Source organism: Petaurus breviceps, unplaced genomic scaffold, assembly GCF_028583685.1.
Source record: "Petaurus breviceps papuanus isolate PSGF00001 unplaced genomic scaffold, PetGlider_PUasm1.0 90849, whole genome shotgun sequence".
Classification (NCBI taxonomy): domain Eukaryota; kingdom Metazoa; phylum Chordata; class Mammalia; order Diprotodontia; family Petauridae; genus Petaurus; species Petaurus breviceps.
In genome coordinates, this window is record NW_027187361.1 from 16,141,689 (window position 1) to 16,162,876 (window position 21,188).

At 39.6% G+C, this 21,188-nt stretch overlaps 1 long non-coding RNA gene across 1 annotated transcript in view; it reads right to left on the reverse strand.

The window, feature by feature from the left end:
• Nucleotides 1–19,437: 19,437 nt before the first annotated feature.
• LOC138149701 (uncharacterized) overlaps nucleotides 19,438–21,188 on the reverse strand; it is a 67,481-nt gene continuing 65,730 nt past the window's right edge. The window contains exon 3 of the long non-coding RNA XR_011165399.1: nucleotides 19,438–20,950. This is a non-coding gene — a long non-coding RNA (uncharacterized lncRNA). The remainder of the gene's footprint in view (nucleotides 20,951–21,188) is intronic.

Genomic DNA, 21,188 nt, shown 5'->3' on the forward strand with positions numbered 1-21,188 from the left:
TTAGGGTCTCATTTACACTCTGCAAAAGAAAATGAGGGCTGCTCAGCTGACCAAGGATAAGTTTTAGCAATTAAATGTCATCAGCTTCATGTTCTGCCAGTGGTGGAATTCTGAGCATTGAACAAGCAACTGCTGGTTCTGGTCGGGCCCTTAGCCAGACATAAGGAGGATTTGCACCCAATCCTTTGAATAAAAGGGAGCAAATGTGGCAGCTGCACCTGAATAATCTCATGAGAATTAGGGAATGTGGTCTTTGCAGAACCTAAGGCTCTTACTCCAGGAAAAGGAATTTCCATTGACTAAATTGGAAAAGGGAAGCTCCCACCAGCCATTCAGCTTCCAAGAGTCCTTATCACATAGCACTTTGTGTGATGGTTAATTATACACATACATGGCGTTCCACTTACAGAGCACTTTAAATATGCAAAGTGCTGTACATCTGTTATCTCATTTTATCTTCTGACTCCTTCTAAAGTGGAAGATCCTGGTGTCTAGAGACAGCATGTTCTGCATATTTTTATCCATCAAATGACTGAAGCACATAGTAAACCCTTGGTTGAATAAGCTCATGAATGAATAGAGTATTACTATCAATGTAAATTGACTGGCACATGGTAAGAGTTTAATAAATGTTTGCTGACTAGCAGATTCTTTAAGGGGGAAACTTAGTTGTTTTTGTCCATCCAGTGCCTGGCTTACTTCTCTGCACAGAGTAGGAACTTAATAAATATTCACCAAATTAAGTTGAGCATGATTGGTAATGCTAACTAGGTAAAATGCTAAAGAAATAAACTGTGTTAAAATCCATTTGTCTTTCCTCGTGCTAATCAACTTTTCCTAAGAACTGAAAAGTCTCAGAATTGAAGGGGATATCAGGACTCATCAGTCTATCCCAGACCTGAGCAGGAGTATCCTCTATACAATTCATTGCATCTAGCATGACTTCCAGAGATGGATAGTTCATTACCTACCAAGGGAGCCCATGCAACTTTTTGACGTTGTTAGCTGACATTGTTAAAATTATTCCTTATATCAAGTAGAAATAGTCTTTCAGCAATTTCTCCTCCTTGATTCTAGTTCTGTTCAGTGGGATTAAGGAAAATAAGTCTACTCCCTCTTCCATGTGACATGCTTCAAAATAATGGAAGGCAACTGTAATATCTCCCTGAGCCTCCTTCAAACTAAACTTCCCCTGTTCCTTTAACCCATCATCATAAGATACAAGTTCCAGTCCCCTCACCACCCCAGTAACCATCCTATACCTACATTCTATTTGTCAGAGTCTTCCTAAAATATGATGCCAAGAGTTGAATATTATACCACAGATGTGGTCTGACCAGCAGGACAGCAGGATTATCAATTTGGAGTTGGATAATTATATTTCTAAAGTCAACAGCAAATGAGGGGATTTTTTTAAGGAATTGTAATCTTTTTTCATTCTAGAGAGGTGAAGCAACATGCCCAGGGTCACGCAGTCAATAATTAGTGGACTTTTAACTTTAATTTTAATTAGCAAACTTTTAACTTTTTCTCAATTCCAAACCCAGTGTTCTTTCTGGTATGTCTGAAAAATATTTTACAGAATTTTTAAAACAACATTCTCACTTATTTCAATTAAATTAAAAGAATTCATTATTTGGTCATATATACTAAGCTATCTCCAAAGGAAACAAGGGCGGATACATACCCTAGGGAAAATTTTCAATGACAGCCCGAAAATTACTCTTTCCCCCTCCCCAAGAAAGAATCTTTAGATCAGAATATATTAGTAACACAACTTCTGGCTTACTGGAAATGTTTGGTCAATACATCAATAGGATTTCACATGTATAAGAAATCCTTCCACAAAACAGATAGCAACTGGTCTGTCTTATAGTCCTAGAGAGTTGCCTGGGGCTGAGAAAGGTTAGGTGACTTCTCCTTGGTCATACAACTGGTGTATTTCAGATGTGGGATCTGAACCCAAACTTTCCTGACACCAACTCTAGCCCTGTATACACTCTACCACATTGTCTCTGGTAACCCACCAAAATTTCATATGTAAGTGTACCAAAATAATGGAGAAAGAGGAAGAAAATGAAAACATTTTTCTCCTATTAAGCAAGTCTGATGAAACCTGTTCTTTCATCTGTCATTTGATGCACAAATGCACTTTCGCGTTCACAGTTGGATGGAGATTTTTTTTTAGTTCAGCCCTAATTTATTTATCTTAAAGCAGGCAATGTACTGCAATTTTACAATAAAGGACTCACAATCAAAGCTTACCTTATCCAGAGGTAATTAATACAAAGATTGTTGAATTAAAGATGTGAGTCTTGACACTTTGGCAGGGGGTAAGGGACATGGTCTCAAAGGCCCAAATTATGCCTGAAACAGACCAATTAACACCATGTATCTTCTTTTATGTTAACTTCAATTAAGGTTTCTTAAAATTTTTAAAGTTATTTTCTTCTTTACAATCTCAGAGTGTCAGAAACGTACATCAAAGAAAAACGCTTCAGTAGAACACCATAGGTAATGCTCATTTGCACACAAATCTGCATATTGCAAAAGAGTTCAGAGCTTCCTTTGCATGAATTACTACAGCCTGTGAGTCAGTGAATTAAAAAGCTTAAAAATAATAACCTTCCCAAAGATAAGTACTTCTTTGGGCTTACAAAATGTATTTCCAAAACGACAGTTAGGATTTACCTTCATGCACTGAGGCTAGAGCACCATGTCTAGGCCCGCTTTTATTCTGGTATTTTGGCATGGAATCTAAAGGCTATTTTTCTATATCATCAGAGCATCATTGGAAAAAGTGTGTTTGGTTTTTTGGCTGAATATCTACTTATAGAAATAGGGAGAGGTTGATGGTTAGCTAAGTCCTGACTCCTTCACTAATTAGTTACATGACTTTGGGTGAGTAATTTCATCAAATTGTGATTCATTACTCATTAGCTATGAAAGTCGAGGACTTGACAATTTGCACAATGACTACAACAATGTAAATAACAAGATCACTAAAAAAGAAGCTGGACTTTGAATAACGGGGAAAACCTATGATTGTCCTGGTAAACAAATAATAAAATGTACCTCTCTCCTCTCAGTAGAGAAGTGGGAGACTGCTACAACAGAATGTTGAATACATTATTAGACATGGTCACCATATTGAGTGTTTTTTGATTAACTGGGTTTTTTGCTTGTTTGTTGGAAAGGAGTTTTAATTCTTTCGTTGGTTGGGGGAAGAGAGTATTTCCATAAATAACTAAGATGTGTAAAAACAAAAGCTATGAATGACACTTTTTAAAATTTGTGTTCAACAATATGATCTCTGAAGACCCCTCAAACTCTAAAATGCCTAATTTGTCCTCCCAGTTTCACATATCTAGATCTTCAATTCCAAAACTGATCAAGCCACTGGACAAATGAGTCATGCTAATTACTGAAATGAGAACATTCACATAAGGTGATTTCAAAACCTTAAAACACCTTATAAATGTGAGAGAGCTGTTACTATTCAAAATGCCAAAAGACTTATTCATATCAAAAAACAACTTATCAATTTAAGATGAAAAATATCTTTCCAGTAAGAAAACCAATTTGGGAAACAAAATTAAGATCAGAAGTCTGTTCAGTAAATACATGGATTCAGAGGAAGACCCAGGTGTCTAAAAGGAAGTCGACCCAAACCAACCAAATGCTGCTGTCAACTAACCTAAACCACCCATCACCATCACCAAGGCCTGCCAGCAGCAGCAATAGCCAATGCCAGAAATTATAGTTCCCCATTTGCTCTACAAAACTCTCCCTTTTTAATAAACACCAGCATTTATTTTACCTCAAATAGATTTTCTTTTACATTTGGGTTCACACACACCCAGAGTGATGTAGTCTTAGATATTCAACTTATCAGTGATGCAGCCTAGATTGTTTCTTAATGGTCTTATCATCACAGAGTCAGTCCTTGCCCAAAAAATTACTACTTACCAGAGGAATACCACCAAGCGCTCTGAAAAGACATACTTCCAGGGAGAGGATACACATTCTTTCCAAACTGCTTTCCTATCAGTCAGCACAATAAGGAAGAAACATAAAGATACACATTTGCCAAGAAAACTCCTTAGGAAACAAAAAATATATAGTAGTGCTCGTGCCAAGCCCCAGAAGTTTACCTGGGTTTCATTTGCTCTGCAGAAAACCTAAACTGTTTAAAGGCAGTATAGTCAGCTAGTTTAATTATCTTCTGGCAACTGAACTTTCTCTTTAGCTAATGCTGCTACTTCGTACTGCCATAAGAGTGACCCAAAACATTCATCTGGAAGCAGCTTTGTTGCATTTCATAAACATAGTGCTGAGAGAACCAGGGGCTTCCAGCTTAGCTATCTCCTCTGACCATGGTGCTGACAGCTTCTTTAAATAACACTGTTAGCTACCCTGGTAGCTCAAAGGAGAACTTTCATTTATATTCTCTGCCTGGTTTCCTGTGTATGCCACCTCCCCAGTAGTCACAGCTGGGACAACTTAACCCTCAAACTCTATAGTCAACCCTGTTACAGACTCAGGGAGCAAACCTAAATTTAAGAGGGAGGAATATAAAGATAATTAGGTTAATCCCTCAGCTTTGATTCAAGCTTACCACTGGTCTCACTTTGATGTCCCTTAGTAACTCTTGCTCCTTATGACCAAGTCTCTAATGTCTACTCTATTCCCCATTAAATAGGTTTTTTTAAGTTTTTCAATGACTAATGATTCTTGAGTTATTTTTCTTTTTAGAGGCAGAATTTCCTAAGTGGATCTCCAAATCTCAGTCCAGTAACTCAGTTCTTTCCCCTCAACCCATCTCTTCCTGTAATTAATCACTAATAACTGCTACTATACACTTTTGCGTATTTGACCCTCCACAAATAACTTATTAGCACTACACCTATACTTGAATAAATCACCTGTTCTTGGACTCATTTTGTTTGGATATTTTGTTAACAGTATTTTTTAAAAGTACCAGTACTTTGTCTTAATTACTAATTTATCAACTTTATCCACGTATTCCTGCACTCAAAATAGGACCAGGTATGCAACCCTAAAAGCTTCACTAGGGGCTCTCTCACAATATCTCTAAGTGGAAGATGGAATTTGTTCATTGTTGTCCTTCATACTTGAAGAGGAACAATATAATATCATGAGGGTGGGGTCAATGTGCAGAATGTCAGACTGTGGCTGATCAGATCAGTATGAGCTCAGAAGACTATTACACATCAGGCAGAAATAGTCCAGGTGAACATTTGGGATAGACATGTCTCCAAATTTGTGCATCTCACAATTCTTTTGAGTTACTATAATTCTGCTTTGCTCATGGAGAACAGCACTTTCTTTAAAATGGTCATACCATGTAGGATGGTCCTGGGACAATGTCTTCCACATCTCACAGTCGATATGAAAGTTCTTCAGATAGGCCTTGAGAGTGTCCTTATATCACTTTTTCTAACCTCCATGTGAATACTTGTCTTGTGTGAGTTTTTCACAATATTGTCTTTTAGGCAAATGTACATTCAGCATTCAAACAATGTGGCTGGTCCATCAGATCTGCACTCTCTGCAGTAGAGGATGAATGTTTGGCAGTTCAGTTCAAGAAAGGACATCAGTATCCAGTACTTCTTGTCAGGTGATCTTCAGAATCTTCTTAAAACCATTCAAATGAAAGAGATTCCATTTTTTGGCATGGTGCTAATAGACTGTCCAGATTTCCCAGACACACAACAGTCAAGGCAGCACAATGATTCTGTAAACCTTCAATTTGGTATGAGGTTTAATACCTCCTCTTACCCACACGTTCTTTTAGAGCCTCCCAAATGCTGAGCTAGCTATGACAATGCATGCCTCAACCTCATTAATCCTGCTCTAGCTTTCAAAACCTCTTCTTCTCTTGGAAGCTCAGCCAAAGAGGGATTGACTTCAACCTGAGGCATAACATCAGTGGCTTCAGGATTGACTGATGACAGTCTGTGGAGAACACTACAGAGATATCCAGCCCATCTCTCCAGGATCATGTCCTTATCACTGATCAATGTGGCTCCTTTGTAGTTGACTAGCTGAGATATATCATGGTTCCTTGGCCTAAAAATAGCCTTCAGTGCATCACAGAAGCACTTTAGATTGTTACTATCAGTGTAAAACTGAATCTCATCTGCCTTCTTACTGAGCCCAAAATCCTGCATTTCTCTAAGTTTCATTTGCACTTTGCTTTTGATAGACTTAAATACTAATTCCATCTGATTAAATATTAAATATAGATGAGCTATCTTGCTGATCAACCCTGTGGAGTTCTTGTTTTTCATTCAGCAGCTTCCGAATTTCCCAGTCATTTTTCATCAAACCAATTTTGATGGCTGCAAGTGTTCCAGCCCAGATGGGTGAATGCAGTGCCATACAGCAAATCTCTGAAAGATGCCCATTCTGTTTCTGCTTCACCATTGCCAGTCATGTGCTGGCTCAGCTTTCCCTCCAAGTCAGCAACAGCTTGTTCATGCATGGAGAAGCACTCTAATCTGCTGACATTGAGTCTTCTGATAGCCATGCTGCCTTGGGGCTGCCACTTTTGTTGAAAGTGAATGTTTAACTTGGAGAGGATAAGTCTATGATTTGCCCAGCATTTTATGCCACACATAACCTTTGTGACTCTCATGACCTGTCTCTTCTTATAATGACACACTCTCTTAAATGCCAATGTTTGCCACAAGGCTGCATCCTCAAAGTTTTAGTGCCTTTAGGTAAACAGAAAACAGTGTTGGTGATGAGATCATGTAACACATAAGTTTTCAGCAGTAAGTGACCATTGCTGTTGCTGTTTCCAAACTGCATTCCTCCCAGAAACCCCCTGCCATGTCTGATAGACTATGCCTACTTTTGCATAAAGTCATCCAGAATTACAAGTCTGTTCTCTACATCATTAGGATTCATCATGGTGGAATTCCTGCAAATGGCAGTTGCATTGTCAAGATCCTGTCATTCACTCCTTTTGGGAGGCATACAAGCTTGCTAAATAAATTAGATTGGAGTGCTAACCTACATCAGCTCTTCAATATGCAGGTCTCTTTGGAAAAAAGTATAACCAGCTCAACTTCAGTAAGTTGGCCTTTGTTTTCCAGCCTTACTTTCCTCAGGGCTGCTATTTGGACACAGTATCTGTTGAGTTCTCTCTCAACAAGAGCCATTCATCTTTCATGTTCATGGATTTCATATTATCCATAAGAATGAGCACATTCCATGTACCAATGGTGAGTGGAATCACCTTTGCATAAATTTTGCCAATTTTTTGTGTGTTTTGACCACAGGGTGGGATCCCCACCTGCTGCAATAAACAGGCCAGGGTTAGGTGAAGCAGACAATTTTTAGGACACCTCTTTTTGCCTTTTCTTCATGCCATGACGTGAGTAGTACAGTCCTTTAAAAGGCTGGTCAGAAACCCAGGGGACTCTCAAATCTCACTGCAACTTCAGTCCAATTAGAAGACAAACCTAAGGCCTGGGCCACCTGTGTGCAGAGCTGTGACTACAGCACCCAGTGCATCTGTACCTGCTCCTTCATCACTAGCCCATTACCACAGAACTTCGAGGTAGGTAAAATAGTAACATAGCAAAATAATAAAATAAGGAAATAGTAAAATAGTAAGATGATATGGGTAATGTCTTTTGACTCACATGTAAAATAGATTTAAGTGAGGCAGAGTTGTATAAGGTTGTCAGCTTCACTAACTCACATCAGAGCCCAGTGGCAAGACAAAAGTCAAGATGGCAGGCAGAGGTTTGGGATGTAGTGGATGACTTTGCCATCTTCAATGTCTGACCAAGCTCTAATCACTCCACAGCACCTGCTTCAGTGCCTCTATGGCCCATTTGAATAAATTGTTCTCATCTACCAATACTAGGGGAAGTCTTCACATTCTTGGGGTAGACATTCCCCTAATTCACTAAGAGGTCTGAGGCCCACCAGTGACTCTCAACTTGCTTTAGCCTATATGCAAGAGATGCTTTAACCAGGGTGTGACCACTGCACATACTATAATTTCTTGGAGTCACAGGTGTAAGTCAGGTGATGGATGGACACTGAAGGTGGATGAGCAGCCTGAAAAGAGCTCAGCACCCCTCACACCAATGGTGCTAATCCTCCATGACTACTTCATACACCCCAGCAGACAGAATCGGGAAGAGCTAGAACCTCTAGTCTGGTTTTGGGTTTGGGTTTTTTTTTCCAAAATTTTATTTTAGACTCAAATGCCAGAATACAAATACAGAATAGAGAAAAGAAACAAAAATATATCATAAACTTAAATATTGGAACTTAAATACAAAGTTAGAAAGAAAAAAAGTATGTCATGTGCATAGCAGAACATAAGAGAGGATTCAAAATATGTATCAATAAATTTTCATTTCAAGAAAGTCTATATAATAAATAATACTTGTGCTGAGAATGGTCTATCTTTGCTTCCTTGTGCATTTTCTTTTGTTCTCTGCTGTGCACTTTTTTATTTTGTTCTTTGTTTCTCCTACCCCCAACTACCCCCAGAAGACTACAATAAAGTTGAGATGTGTTTCTCTATACCTATAGATATATACATATATACATACATTTATAGACATATACTTTCCCAAATTTATTCTACGCCTGATCTTTGTTTTTGTGTATGTGTGTATCTCTTGTTTGCCTCCTGCCTCTTCTACTTTACTTCTATACAATACCTTGCCCTCCTATTACCTATCTACCCCCCTCTAAGGAACTTTCCCCTATCCTCCCATTCCCATAAATCTAAACACTCTTCCATACCCCTATGTACCTATTCTCTCACCCTCCCCTCTAAAGATCCCTCCCTTGGGGTGGCCAGGTAGCACAGCGAGTAAGATCACCGGCCCCAGTGTCTGAATGACCTGGGATCGAATCCGGGCTCAGACACTTAGCACCCACCCAGAAACACCTGGCCATGTTACCTTGAGCAAGTTAATTAACCCCAATTGCTTTTTAAAAATAAATAAATAAATAAATAAATAAATAAATAAATAAAGATCCCTCCCTTGTCCTCTCCACCCCACCTATGCACCTACCATTTTATTTCTTCTGAATTTAGAAAACTTTTTAACTCTTCTAAATATATGTGTATTGTTTCCTCTTAAACCCATTCCTGATGAAAGTAAGTTACCAGAACTACCAGTCCTCCACCCCCATCTAATTCCTCTGTATCATTTTTTCCTCTTGCACCTCATTTGTATAAAATAATTACTCTTTTAAGTTACTCCAAATGGTTTTACTTTTTAAATTCATATCATACTCAGCTTTACCCCAATCTTTCTTATGAGCTACCCAATTATTGATAAGAATCTTAGAAATACTTTTTCTAATTTTTTAAATTAAATTTTAGGTTTATTTTTAGTTTACATCATTTATTTCCACAAGATTTTTTAAGGGTAGAGATTGTTTTTGTCTTTTATTGTATTCCCAATCCTTAGCATAGTATTTGTCACATAGTAAGCATGTAGCGAATGCTCATTGGCTAATATATTTTCAATTTATCTTCATTTTTGGTCTCCTCTTTCTGAAGTTTTCTCCAATTTCACTATCAGAAAATTTCTTCTCTTCCTCCTTATCCTTTCCTAAAGCACTTTTCCTGGATCATGTCTTGCTTCCATCATATTCTACTTTATATTACACTTATTTGTGTATATGGTATTTCTCTCCCTCCTCCCATTAGCTATAAGTGCTTTAGGGAAGATATTGTATTTTATTTTTATTCCTAGTGAAATGTTTTACACTTAGTAGGCACTTGCTATATTTTTTTAATATCATTGATTTGAATTACCCTTCTTTAATCCTTCAATTCAATACAATTCAACAAAAATTTGTTATGTGCTCACATGAGTGTTTCCTAGGCCAGGAACATTTTCCATCCTTAATGCTGATATTTAGAATCCCTTGCTTCAAGATACAATTAAGGGCTACCTCCTGCAGGATGCTTTCCATGCCACTCCCAACCTGCTGGTGCACTCTGTTCTAAGTTCTAAATCACTTCTACCTACTCTGTATTTATCTTGAATGGTCTCATATATAGACACTTTCTCACTTATATTAGAATCTAAGTCCTTTGAAGGTATGGGAAACTTTGGCTTCTTTTGTGTATACCCAGTGCTTATCACAGTACATATCATAGGAACATAGTAAGGGTTTAATAAATGCTTGTTGATTCATTGCTTGATTGGTGCTATGTGTCAGGCACTGCACTAGATGCTGAGGTGCAGGTGATACAATTTTCCTCAAAAATTAGTTTTGCAGATGTCTTTTGGATGGGAAAATGGAAAGGATGATTCAGGACATTTTTTTTTCCTCTGTAGTGCCTACCACACACATCTAGGCCTTCACAAATGTTTGAAGAATTTACTTTTTTTTTTCAGTTCGTTGAGGATAGGAATCTGGGAGCACTTCCAATTTACATAGCACAAATATATGGTGATCCATCAAGGTGATCAGGATCAGGGGCTCCCTCTCTTGGAATATCAGGCTGAATTCCTGGATCTGAGACCAGGACATAACATGTCTGTCTTGAGAATTGGCCAATTCAGCACATGAATAGGGCTGGGAGAATCCTGGGAAGAGGAAGCGGAAGGGTTTTTTTTTTTTTGCTTTTTGGAGGGCAGTTGGGATTAAGTGACTTGCCCAAGGTCACACAGCTAGGTTTTGTGTTAAGTGTCTGTGGCCGGAATTGAACTCAGGTGCTCCTTACTCCAAGGCTGGTGCTCTATTCACTGCGCCACCTAGCCATCCCTCCACAAGATTTTGAGTTACAAATTTTCTCCCCATTTTCCCCTACTCACTACCCTAAAACAGTGATCCCACTGAAGATCCCCTCCCCCAATCTGCTCTCTCCTATATCTTCCCTCATCCCCCCTCCGACTTTCCAGTAGGGCATGGTGGATCTCCATGCTCCAGTACCTGTATATCTTATTTCCCAATTGCATGTAAAATAATAATAATAATGATATATTTAAACATTTGATTTTAAAACTTTGAATTCCAGATTCTTTCCCTTCCTCCCTTTTCACCCACCCTTACTGGGAAGATAAGCAACTCAATATAGGTTGCACATGTGTAGCTATGCAAAGTATTTCCATAGTGGATATATTGTGGAACACTGACTATATTTCCATCCATCCTATCCCATGACCACTTGTTCTATATCTACTTTGATCCTGTGGGTGCTTCCTGGGGCAGCCAGGTAGCACAGCGAGTAAGAGCATTGGCTCCAGTGTTGAGAAGACCTGGAGGTCGAATCCCAGGCTCAGACACTTAGCACCCACCCAGAAACACCTGGCCGCGTAACCTTGAGCAAGTTACTTAACCCCAATTGCTTAAGGGCGGCCAGGTGGCTCAGGGAGTAAGAGCATCGGCTCCAGTGTCGGGATGACCTGGATCAAATCCGGGCTCAGATACTCAGCACCACACCCAGAAATAACTGGCCGTGTAACCTTGAGCAAGTTACTTAACCCTGATTGCTTTAAAAAAAAAAAAAGTGGGTGCTTCCAACTTCCCTTCCCCCCAGCCTGCCCTCCCTTCCATCATGCTCCCTCTCATCCCCTTCCCCCCTACTCTCCTGTACAGTGATACCCTATTTAGTGTGTATGTCATTCCCTCCCTAAGCCAAATTCAATGAGTAAGGTTGACTCATTCCCTTTTGCTTTCCTGTTCTTCTCCTCCATTGTAACAGTTTTTCCTTGCATCTTCTATATGAGATAATTTACCCCATCCTGTCTCTACCCATCTCCTCTCATTACATTCTTCTATCACCTCTCAATTTCACCTTTTAAGTATCATCCCTTCCTATTCAATAGGTCCTGTGCCTTCTATCTATGCATACCTGTACACATATATACACACTCACATATGTATTCATATGCCGATATACCCTCCTATATAGACATATATATGTATGTATACACATATATATCCATTTATATTCCCTTCAACTATCCACATACTGAGAAAAGTTTCATAAATTACAATTATCACTTTTCTATGTAGGAATATAAATAGTTCAACTTTGATAAGTTCCTTATGATTTCTTTTCCCTGTTTACCTTCTCATGCTTCTCTTGCTTCTTGTATCTGAATGTCAAATTTTCTCTTCAACTCTGTTTTTTTTTTCAGCAAGAATGCTTGAAAGTCCTCTATTCCATTGAATGATTATATGATGCTGAAACATGATACTCAGTTTTACTGGGTAGGTTATTCTTGGTTTTAATCCCAGCTCCTTTGACCTCTGGAATATTACATTCCAAGCCCTTCGATCTCTCAGTGTAGAAGCTGCCAGATCAAGTGTTATCCTGATTGTATTTTCACAATATTCAAATTGTTCCTTCCTGGCTGCTTGTAATATTCTCTCCTTGATCTGGGAATTCCAGAACCTGGCTATAATATTCCTAGGAGTTTTCTTTTGGGGATCATTTCCAGGAGGTGATTGGTAGATTCTTTCAACCTCTATTTTGCCCTCTGGTTCTAAAACATCAGGACAGTTTTCCTTGAGAACTTCCTGGAGGATGATTTCTAGGTTCTTACTTTGATCATGGCTTTCAGGTAGTCCAATAATTTTTAAATTATCTCCCCTGGATCTATTTTCCAGATCAGTGGTTTTTCCAACGAGATATTTCACATTGCCTTCTATTTTTTCATTTGTTTGGATCTGTTTAATAGTATCTTTTTTTCTCATAAAGTCACTAGCTTCCATTTGCTCCAATATAATTCTGAAGGAATGATTCTCTTCCATGAGCTTTTGAGATTCTTTTTCTGTCCGGCAAATTTGGCTTTTTAAGGCATTCTTCTCCTCATTGCCTTTTTGAGCCTCTTTTACCATTTGAGTTAGTCTATTTTTAAGGTGTTATTTTTTTCAGTCTAATTATTGATTCTCATTTCATAATTTTCTTGCATCATTATCATTTCTCTTCCCAATTTTTCCTCCACTTCTCTTATTTGGTTTTCAAAATCCTTATTAAGCTCCTCTATGGCCTGTAACCAACTCATATTTTTCTTGGAAGCTTTTGGTGCAGGAGTTCTGACTTCACTGTCTTCTTCCTGTTTCATTCTTTGATCCTTTTTGTCCCCTAAATAGGAGTGTAAAGTCAGATTGCTGTGCTTGCTTTGTCTTCTTTGATTGCTCATGTTGCCACTCGATTATTTGACTTTTGAGCTTTTTGCCACAGTAGAACTCTGCTACCAGAGAGAGGAGCTTTGTCCCAATCATCAGGGTTTTCTCAGCTGCTGGAGCTGTTAGTTGGCTGCACTCTCTGAAGCCTCCACAAGCTCTGGCAAACTGGTCACACACCCCAGGACCTCCACCCTAGACAGTGATCCAGATCCAAGCAGGTTAAAGCAAGAGCAATTACCCCTCAGAATGGTTGCTTGGTCCCCCTACAATCTGTAGTCCAGGAGGTCTGAAGCATCCAAGTGGCGGCAGCTGCACAGTGGCTGCAGTTCAGCCACTTCTCCCTCTAGGATGCAAAGGCCATACTGTACTCCAGAACTCCCTGTTCCCAGAGTCTGCACTGACCTCTCACTTTGTCCTAAGCATCTATGGGTTGATAATTCTGGAAATCACCACAGTTGCTGGTGATCTGAAGTCCCTCCAGCCAGTGCCCGGTCATGGCCACTCTGAAGCTAAAACTTCTGGTTCACACAGGGCTGGGCTTGGCTCCCAGAGCACTGTGCTAGCCCCTTTCTGCCAGCCTGCCAGACTGTCTTCAGTAGGAAGTTAGCTTTCTCCTGTCACTTTGTGGGTTATGTAGCTCCAAAGTTTGTTTAGAGTCATTTTTTACATGAACTGGAGGAGGTGGAACTGGGAGACGCACAGACGTTCTGTCTCTACTCTTCCATCTTGGCTCTATCAGACATACATTTTACATACAGAAAAAGTAAATAGTCTGTCCTTAAGGATCCCTTACAATCAGTCTTTGTTATATGCCTTATAATTCTCTTGGTTCTATTATGTTGTCTTCTATTAAGTTCTGAATTTTTTTTTAACAAACTCTTGAAAGTCAGAAAGTTTATCAAAAGTCCATTTTTTTTCATTCAGAATAATACTTAACTTTGCAAAGTATGATATTTTTGACTGGAGCCACAGTTCTTTTGTTCTGCAATATGCTGTGTTCCAAGACCTGTGGTCCTTTAATGACTCTACCTCTAGGTCTTGCGTAACTCTAATTGTGGCACCATCATATTTAAATTGCTTTAATCTTGATGCTTTAATATTTTTTTCCTTGAGTTGGAAGTTTTGGAATTTTACTATGATATTCCTGTGAGTTTTCCTCATAGGACCTCTTTTAAGTGGTGATCAATGGATTTTTTTTTCTATTTCTACTTTCCCCCCTTGTTCTAAAGTTTCAGAACAATTTAATTGTTTCTTTTATTATTTTATCAAGATTCTTTTTTATCATAACTTTCAATCAGTGTGATTATTTTTATACTTTCTCTTCTTTTTTTAATTTTTTTTAAAGCAATCGGGGCTAAGTAACTTGCTCAAGGTTACACGGCCAGCTATTTCTGGGTGGGTGCTAAGTGTCTGAGCCTGGATTCGATCCCCAGGTCATCCCGACACTGGGGCGGGTGCTCTTACTCGCTGAGCCACCTGGCTGCCCCTAAGCAATTGGGGTTAAGTAACTTGCTCAAGGTTACATGGCCAGGTGTTTCTGGGTGGGTGCTAAGTGTCTGAGCCTGGATTCGATCCCCAGGTCATCCCAACACTGGGGCGGGTGCTCTTACTTGCTGTGCTACTTGGCTGCCCCAATATACTTTCTCTTCTTGATCTATTCTCCACATCTGTTGTTTTTCTTGTATGATGTTTCACTTTCTCTTCTATTTGTTCATTAATCATACTTTGTTTATTATTTCCTGATCTCATAATTTAATTGGCTTCACTTTGTCAGTTCTAATTTTCAAGGTGTCATTTTCTTCCCTAAGATTCGGGATCTCCTGTTCTAGGTGGTTGACTTTCCTTTCATACCCTTCAAGGTCTTCTTGGGTTATTTTTTTAAAGGCTTTTCCTCCATCCTCATCATTTGATTTCTGAAGTCTTTTTTCAGATGTTCTATGAATTCCTTTTGGGCAGGTGACCATTTTACAATACTCTTTGGGGGTTTCTTTACTTCAATATCCTCCTCTAAAGATGAACCCTGGTCATTTCTATTTCCATAATAGCTTTCTATGGTTGGATTCTTTCTCTTTTGCCAGTGCATTTTTTTTGTGGTAATAGCTTAATTTTTGTAATCATCTCTAGTCCTGGGGTGTGGGAAATGATGCCTCTTGGCCCACATCTTCAATTCTCCCCTTACAATCAGTCTTTGTTATATGCCTTATAATTCTCTTGGTTCTATTATGTTGTCTTCTATTAAGTTCTGAATTTTTTTAACAAACTCTTGAAAGTCAGAAAGTTTATCAAAAGTCCATTTTTTTTCATTCAGAATAATACTTAACTTTGCAAAGTATGATATTTTTGACTGGAGCCACAGTTCTTTTGTTCTGCAATATGCTGTGTTCCAAGACCTATGGTCCTTTAATGACTCTACCTCTAGGTCTTGCGTAACTCTAATTGTGGCACATGTAGAATCAAAGCCAAGCCTCCAACCTCCTATAAGTGCCCACAGCCAGGAGCTTTTTGCCCCACTGCTTCTACACTCACCAGATTACACTGGTTTCTTCTCCCCCTGCTTCCACTCTTTGCAGCACAGCTAGGTCTGACTTTCCTGGTCAGCAGAGGTTCCCTCAATCTTCCCAGTCTCAAACACCCAACTCCCCTCACTATCCAGGGGTAAAAGTCCTGGTGGTTTGGGCTAAGGCAGCCTCTCAAACCAACTAACCCCAGGACTTGCCACTTGTTGTTAAAATGGAACCTAGCCTGGAGGTGTTTATTCTTCACCCGGACCAAACCTCCTCCTGGGATTTTTCTTCTGATCTTCTCAAATTGTCCCAGGAGGACCCTGTTTATGCCCCTATTCTTATTTATCTCCACCCACATTTTGTTCTCCCTAAGGTGCTATTTTAACTCTTTTGTGGGAGAAAATCTTGAAAGCTTGGAATTTTCTGACCTACTCCACCATCTTCCTGTCTAGTCTGATTTTAAAAAGTGGTCCATCATACAGTTGTTTCAGCACCCTTTTTAGTGAAATAAAGAAGCAATGATTCTGGCAAAGCCTATGTTGATATAACTGTGCAATAGTTCTGGAGATCTATTGCTTCTAAGTAACTTTCCCTATGTTTCTGTGGAGAATGTTTACTTCCCACTAGCTATTCTGCTTAGTTTCAGCTCCATAAACATCATGCTGTGGTCAGGATAAGCTCATCATGGAGATTGCTTCAACTTTGGTACCCAAAACCTCCTCATTACACTTAGTTGTCTCTCCCCTCTGTTTAGATGGATGGAGAGGGGACCAAAAAAATTCTTTCCAAAGCCTCCCCTTCTACAGCACTCAGAATTTATAGTCAACTCCACATTTCCCATTGGCTACTCTGATTAATTTCAATTCCATCATGCTTCTGTACCCCTGGTACTTCTTTCCTCAGCTTCCTTTTGTGTATTGTCTTTCCCCATTAGATTATAAGCTCCTTGAGAATACAACTATCTTTATTTTTCTTATTTGTACTGCCAGAGTTTAGGACAGTGTCTGGAACATAGTAGGTGTTCAGTAACTGTTTATTAGATTAGGTTCATTGAATATTGACTATTGAAATCTTTACCTTCCTCAATGCCTATGGCCTAGAACTCAGGTGGGGAACCTGTGGCCTCAAGGCTACATGTAACCTTCTAGGTCCTTTGGTACAGCCTTTTGTTTGAATCCAAGTTTTACAGAACAAATTCTTTTATTAAGGGTATTTGTTCTGTGAAGCTTGGATTCAGTCAAAGATCCATACTTGAGGACCTAGAGGACCACATGTGACCTTGAGGCCACAGGTTAGCCACCCCTGCCTGGAATATCTGTCTACCATGTTATTCTCCTTCTCTCATTAGTAAATTTTCCTCCAAAGCCTCTATTTTGGGGAGAAGACCAGGTCTTCATTCCCCTCCTGGCTTTGCTTTTGACTTCTGGACATCAAAATTGTAGCCTCACATGGGTCCCATTTCCAGCTCCTCAGTTCTCTTTTGTGTCTTGTCTTTGCCTTGAGGGCAAAAGCTATCTTTCTTTTTTTTTTTTTGGCTTTTTGGAGGGCAATTGGGGTTAAGTGACTTGTCCAAGGTCACACAGCTAGTTTTCTTGTTAAGTGTCTGAGGCTGGATTTGAACTCAGGTCCTCCTGACTCCAGGGCCAGTGCTCTATTCACTGCACCACCTAGCCACTCCCTAGTATCTTTCTTTTTGTTTGGATTTTTATCACCAGTGTTTAACTCAGCACAGTGCCTGGCACATGCTTAATTAACGTGTGCTGACCTGCCTTTCAGCCATGTTTTAGGCTATCTAAAATTTTGGTCATCTAGAACAGTAAAAGGTTTAGCAATGATAATTCTGTGTCAGGTCAGTAATAGCTTCATCCTTGACATTTTTAGACCCCTTTCTTATCTTCTCAGGCATGCCTGTGTTAGAGGTTGTAAAAATTTTGCAGTCAGTGGTTATACCTGTCAGTGGACCCTGACACCACTCACAGCTAGTCATATAAAAACCTGGACCAAATATACTGATTACCATCAATCAGCTCCTCCACAAGCAGTTAAATGCTTACTATATGCCAAGCACTGTTGAATGATATGTTTTGCTTCAGGATGTTACTATAAATGTTACCCTTTATTTTAGTAAACAATGTTTAGTTTTAAATAAATAGAGTTCATTATACTATGTGATCAGACCCTTAAAATTATTCACAGCAACAGTCCTCACGTATGCTACCATGGTTTCCATTACATTTTGGTGATGAGGATGGGATTGCAAAGTATAAAGCCTCTATTTGTTCCAGGATCCATGGTCAAAACAATCTCTTATTGAGATTGTAGAGGCTAGATTCCTGGAAGGGTGGAATGTAATGGCAAGCAAAGTGGGATTTTTTTTTTGCTGTGTGTGTTATTTGGTTTCCCAGCCTGAGTCTTACATGCCTCTGCACTAAGCTAATCAGACATGTACAAGGGGGCTTTAACCAATCAGATACATACATGCGGGCTCTAGACAATCAGATGCTGAGTAGAACTGTATATAAAGAGAGCCAGTGTTGAGAAAGCAGGCATTAAGGGAGCCAGCTTTGAGAGAGCAACACAGTGCTCAGAGAGAGAAGAAACTTGAGTGGGAGGAGAGAAGAGACTTCTAAGAGCAGGGAGGAGACCACTGAGAGTAGAGAGGAAACCTCGGAGAGTGGAGAGGAGACCTCTGAGAACTGGGAAGAGACCTCTGAGAGTGGAGAGGAGACCTCTGATGGCAGAGACTTGCTGAGGGAGCCTCTGAACTTTGAAAGCAAATAGAGCTGTAGAGCAGAAACATGCCCATGGAAAGGAGGTTTACCTTACACACCTTTTGAAAGCTTTAAAGTGAATTGAGCTGTTAATACAGAGCCTCTAGACTTTGGAGGTGAATTAAGATGATGGTGCTAGTTGTGTGTCAGTATTGTTGCTGTCCTGTTAAACTTTGTTTTCCCAGAGGCAGAAGCTGTGGGCAGGATCCCCTGGAGCCTGTCAGACAGGAGCAGGAAGACCTTGGAATGGAGTAGTCCCCACTGAGATATGGAGCAGGAGAGGAGAGCTGCCTATGTGTGAATCCAGGCAAGAGTTGGAAATGGTCAGCCCACAGAGGAAGAGCCATGGGACTTGGAAGTCAACCTTGAGTTAAGACGAAAGAGGACTTTACTTGGACACTTGGTATTGATTAAGAAGATTGTTCTTACAGTGACCTAAAGGTGAATGGTGAGGTGTTTTCTGCTACTCCTTAAGGATGTGTCATGCTAGGGAAGACCCTAGTCTGGGACCCCTTGATTTTAGGGATTCAATGATACATGCTATGTAGTGTGCTGTTTTTACTGTGACTTGGGGTGGATGGTGTGGTAATTTCTGCTACCCTTTAAGGATGTGTTGTGGTAGGGAAGACCTTAGCCTGGGACCCCTGATTGTGTAAACAAGTATTTTGGGGAATGCTACTGTATACAATGATATATATGCTATGTGCCATATGATGTACTGAGTGTTGTTACATATAGATAGATCGATAGATTGATAAGTATATATAGATATATATATATACACATATATACTGAATGATATGTTTTGCTTAAGGATGTTGCTATGAATGTTAGGCTTTACTTCACTGAACAATGTTTAGTTTTGAATAAAGAGTTCATTATACTATACAATTAGACTCTTAAAATTTTTCACAACAGCAGTCCTCAGGTGTGCTGCCATGATTAGAGTTACAAGTAGGTACTAGAGAGACAAAGACAAAAATTGAAACCCTTCTTGCTCTCAATTAGCTTGCATTATATTAGAGAAGATATATTTATAAGTATATGTCCATAGACTTATATGTATACAGAACATACATACATACACACACATAAAATAAGTAGAAATGATACAAAAACATAGGTAGAGAGGGAGGGCACTGGCAGTTGGAGGAAGGAGGAGAAACTTCATGAAGAAAGTGATACTTAAACTGAGTCTTGATTTATCCTTCATTTCATGCTTATTCTGTGACATTGGGCAAGTCATTTAACCTCCCTTTGCCTCAGTTTCTTCATTTGTAAAATTAAAGGGTTTGACTAGATGATTTCTGACATCTCTTTCAGCTCTATTTTTGAGTTGATGATCATAATATATACATATATATGTGTACATAACAAATAGAAAATGAATTTGAAATACTCAAGTGCAAGGTAGTTAGGGGGGAGAGCATATGGGGTATTGAAGGAGGACTTGTATCTCTGGTGTGAGGGCTTTCCAAGGGCTGCTTATCCACCTTTGGTGTCTGCCTGGCACTCAACTTTCATCTGCAGTTCCACAAAGCTGTAACATGCACAGCAGCCACATCCCAGTAAACTATCTCAGTAGACAGGCTAAGTCAGTTTGAGGTAACCAATGGCGAATTATGGGAGGTGGGGATAAGGTGTCTACCCCAAGTATGTGAAGATTTCCCCTGGTGGAGTAGGCAGAAGAGAACAATTTGTTCAAATGGGTCATAAAGGCAGTTGAAGCAGGTGCTGTGGAGCACTTAGAGCTTGGTCAGACAGAAAGATGCCAAGGTCAGCCGCTACATCCCAAGCCATCATCAGTTGTCCTGACTTTTGTCTCACCGCTTGACTCTGATGACTGAAAAATAGAGAAGGGCTGACAACTTTGTGCAGCTCTGCCTGACTTAAAGCCAATTCACGCACGAATCAAGACATGACCCCATAATGCCACTGGTCCTCTTCAAAAATGAAGGACAAACAACAGCAGTTAGGGAGGGAGGGAGGGAGGAAGAAAAAAGGAAAGAATCATTAAGCTTTTACTACACACCAGGCACTATGTTAAGCACTTTACAAATGTTCTATCATCTGCTCTACACAATAACCCTGGGAGGTAGGTGCTATTATTATCCCCATTTTACAATTGAAGAAAATGAGGCAGACAAAGGTTAAGTGACTTGCTCAAGGTCACATAGCTAGTAAGTGTCTGAGACTGGTTTTAGACTCAGGTCTTCCTGACTCAAGGCCTCAGACTCTATAATACATTGTCACCAACTGCTAAAAATATTCTAGAAGTTGAAGGAAATCCGTCATGTAGAAGATGACACATGAGGTGAACCTTGAAGGAAATGAGGGATTCCATGATTCCACCATCTGACTAGAACGCTCCAATATGCTGAGAAATGTTGTCTTCCTGTGATCACATCCTCACTAAAGCACGTCATTCATATCAATCAGAGTGAAAATGTTTCAGAGTTGCCTTGATAGCTCTTTCACACCCCATTTAGATATATTCTATCCAGAGTATCACAGCACCTACAATAAAAAACAGTTCACAGTTATGTAAAACTTTAGAGTTAAAAAGCACTTTTCTCACAACAACTACATGGGACAGGTAGCAAAATTGTCAAAATCCCCATTGTATAGATAAAGAAACTGAAGAGCAACAAGTGAATTGCCCACAGTCAAACAAGTGGTAAATAACAGAATCAAACCCAGGTCTCTGGACTCTAAAGGTGCGAAGTACAGTCACAGAACCATGAATTGAGTGTTA